General features: G+C 39.7%; 1 long non-coding RNA gene across 1 annotated transcript; it reads right to left on the bottom strand.

Annotated features, from left to right (window-relative positions):
- Positions 1 to 1,799: 1,799 nt before the first annotated feature.
- On the bottom strand, positions 1,800 to 3,258 carry LOC144050716 (uncharacterized). Its single transcript, XR_013293909.1, has 2 exons — positions 2,976 to 3,258; positions 1,800 to 2,906 (listed from the first exon to the last, which is right to left on the bottom strand). It is a non-coding gene; the product is annotated as an uncharacterized LOC144050716 (long non-coding RNA).
- Positions 3,259 to 3,910: the final 652 nt, after the last annotated feature.

Genomic DNA, 3,910 nt, shown 5'->3' with positions numbered 1-3,910 from the left:
TCACTCACTCACTCTGCCTCCTGACTTTGCCTCCCCCACTGTAGGCAACACCATGAGTCAGAGAATGGCACAGTGAAACCGGCGGCCTGACCAGCCTCACACAAAGTCAATCTCAGCTATGTTTTACACGCCAGATGTTATTAAAATATCTTGTCGGTTTGGAGCAGATGACACGGAACAAAGCAAATTCTAAAGGATCTGTACGTCTTTTAGTACTAGCCATGATTTTGGTAAAAAATAGCCCTAAAGCTTAAAATATTTCACCATCATATGTGATGTAACATGAGGTGCCCTCAAATTTTGTGAGATTTCCCCCAAAATTATTTATCAACAGGTCAACTCATTTATGCATGTTAAGTAGTTTAAATTTTTACTTTATATGTGGTTGATTTATTTATTTATTTTGCTTCCTTCTATATTCTACACTTTTAGTCCTCATTAAGGTTGCAGGAAAGGTAATTTAGTCTTCAGTTAACCTAGCATGCAAAGTTTTTGGAATGTGGGAAGATGCAGGACACGGGAAGGCCATAGAGGAGATTCCAACCCTGAACCTTAGAGATCTGAGGAAGAAATGCTAACCACTAATTCAACCATGCTGCCCATTTTATAGTTAATTGAGTCAAGATTGAGCTGTGGGAGGTACAAGTGATACATACTTTTACTACCCCTTTATTCATTATAATTAAAACAAGCATTAGGACAAACTTTATTCGAAAAGAAAAGAAAAACATACATACATACATACATACATACGTAAATAATTGTATATATACAAATAATAATAATAATAATAATTTGCATAAATTTTGTTCCACCAGTATTCAATTTCAAAAACAAGATTCTGTTCGAAAAGGGTGTAGGAAGAAGTAAAACGACTTATCTAGCCCCACCCCTTATTCCTTGTCAAAAATGTAACAATTAAATTCACCCTGAAATCCTGTTCAGGTTATAACAAATAATTTAGATTGCAAATACAGTAACAGCAAAATCAGGCAAATAGCAACATAAAACACTAAATTAGATTTAAATTTAATGTATAGAAAGTGTTGTTTTTCTTAAAGTAATTTTAGACTGGTCAACTTCTTCCAAATAATGAGGTTCATATGTTTTAATAATACTAGTGGTATCAATATTGACGGAATGGTCGTCAATCTGTCAATAACGGGTGCCCATTTTGTTGACAATTGACAGGAAACTTTGACAAATTGACGAACTAAGCTCTGACGGAAGTTTTTTTTTTGTCCATTAATAAATTTGGTAATAAAAAATGACGGACATCCCATTTTGATAACGGATTGATGAATGACAAGTGATGGAACATTGACAGATGCCCACTTGGAATGACGGAAACATTAACGGACGCTCATTATGCTGCGCAATTGACAAATGACGGTGTTCTGTCAGATCAGCATACCCGCATAATAAACTCCATCTGCAGCCTCACCCAAACCGTTCTTACTACGCATGACCTGTTCTCTACAGCGCAAGGTATGCTGTTTTGTCGAGACAACGGATTGACGGTTCAGCTAGAAATATTGACGATGACGGAAGGGTGTCCCGACTGACGAACGCTCAAAATTGATTGACGCGTCCACCTCTGAGTATCGTACTTGGATCGTATCGGTGACTGCCCAAGATTTGAGTACTCGTACTGGTATCGTTAAAAAAAAAAGTGGTATTAACATCTCTTATTATTACAAATGTAATTCATTTCAATTTTGTTTTGAAAATAAAGTAATTCAAATCAAACTTCAACCAAGGTCACAGAATGGATTATGGTGTGCAAGCAAAGAGAAACAGACCATATCGGATTCTTCTATTACCATTCATACCTGTCACTGATTTTACATTGCATCGCTCTGCAACTGTCATGAATAAGCAGTCATATTAACAATGAATGATTTAGACACAAGCTAAGCACTTATGTAAATATAAAAACGTCAGGAGTAGAATATTCATGGAGACGTTGGCTGAATTTCACAAGTGCCAGTCACAGTGTTCCATCTGTGTTTGTTGCCGTCAAGGTGGGTTTAGATTGGTCAACATGTTAAAATGGCAATCATCTCCAAGAAAATGAAATTCTCACCACTACAGTTAGCTGTAAACAGGAAGATGAAATTGGACACAGCCCCACTAAATTTGGACAATGGAAAGGTGTTGCCTGATCCGATGACACTCGATTTGTGCTGCAAACAGACAAACAAACAAACATGAAAGTAGTGTTCCATCCTGCCTTTTACCAAATAGAACGGATGCTGACAGAAATTAGTATGGCACTTTGGGGCCAGAGAAGTGTGTGTGTGTGTGTGTTTGTATTTGTGAGCAATTCAGCAGTGACACTGAAACAAAGCTTGCTACCAGATCGGGACTATAATAATAACATGCTTGTAAGAGTATTCCGAACAGCCTTGGGAGTGACAAAGGGCAAAGGCCAGAAGCTTTGTGGAAAAGCTTAGGTCAGAAGCTGTCCAGAAGGGAATGCAGAGGACATGCTTGGCAAGTTAATGAATTCAAATGTTATACATCGGATGGAGCGGCTTTCTAGCTGGTCTGTGTAAACATGAGTGATGTGGCAGAGTTGATGCCTTTTTTCTGTTCTCTACATCAGTTTCTCTTACGCTAGATTGTCATGGGTTCAACTTCATTTCATTTTCGGCACCGTCTAGCCTCACTAGGGTCCTACATTGAAATTTTGCCAAGTCGAGCCAAGTCTCCAGCGGTTGTCGCGCCGCTGCCTAGTACTCAAAATGGCCACTTGCATCGTGACGCGAATCTGCATCTGTGGCTGTGAAGAATTAGCATTCGCTTAGCTGCAGCTGCATGAAAGGCTGGCGTCCACGATGTAGAGCTCTTCAGCACCAAACGCCAAACTCATCGGATCCCCACGGTGGCGGCTCATCGGCTGCCTGAATAAGGGCGTCAGCTACACGGAGTGCCATCTCTGTCCGACAAGAAAATGATTTTGTATTACTAACCTTGGCTGGATCAGCCGCCGAATGCTAATTACTGCCCCTACAGTGGCAGTTGTCAGGTTGGGGTGTGGGGTGGAGGACCCAAATGCAGGGAGCAAAAGCAGCAAGGCAGGGATGGAGTCCAAAAGGGAATTTAATTTAAAAAAAAAATAAATAAATAAAAAGGCAAACAAGGTACTTGGCAAAAATAACAAAATCAGCAACGTCCAAAAACACAAGTCAAAGCAACAAACCAAACAGGAACACAGCTAGGCAAGGAAATGATAACAACAGGACATGGCATGGGTGTGACAATAACAACACTCGACAAGAACTGAAAGAAAGCAGGGAAATAAATACAGAGTAACGAGACAACGAGAGACACCTGGACAAGAAACACGTGGCTTGGGGAGCTGATTGGGTAACACCAGGGCAAGAACAGGAGGACATGATAAACCTTGACGAGACATTAGCAAAGGGAGGCACACAAGGAAAACATGACCCATAAACAAAACCAAAACTGAGATAGAAAAGAAAATCCCATGAAATGGGTGTCAATTAGATGTGCGGAATGTAGTCATTTACGTCATATAACGCATTAAGTCGCTACAGAGTTTTTCAAGGGGGGTGAATTTTAGTACTGACATCCTTTTTACATACCGACCTATCATATCATAAGTGCCACTGTTCAGCTCAAGTGTCCCTTTAACAAAGAGAAAGTACTATCGCCAATTTTAACTTCTAATGTCTCTGAGCATAATAAGATTTTAAAATAATGGTTACATTTTATTAAGACTACACTATGGGTCAGTTCAGAGTGTGTGTCCGCACCTCTCGCCTTCGAGTTTACATGTTCTCCCAGTGTTTGTGAGGGGTTTCTCCAGATAGCTATGAGATAATATCTTTTGCTGAATCTTGTGTCAAATTCTGCTGGGATGCTCAATAGACATAACTCTTTT

The sequence above is a fragment of the Vanacampus margaritifer genome, chromosome 4 (genome assembly GCF_051991255.1).
Source record: "Vanacampus margaritifer isolate UIUO_Vmar chromosome 4, RoL_Vmar_1.0, whole genome shotgun sequence".
Taxonomy (NCBI): Eukaryota; Metazoa; Chordata; class Actinopteri; order Syngnathiformes; family Syngnathidae; genus Vanacampus; species Vanacampus margaritifer.
This window is presented reverse-complemented; position numbering and strand designations above follow the sequence as displayed.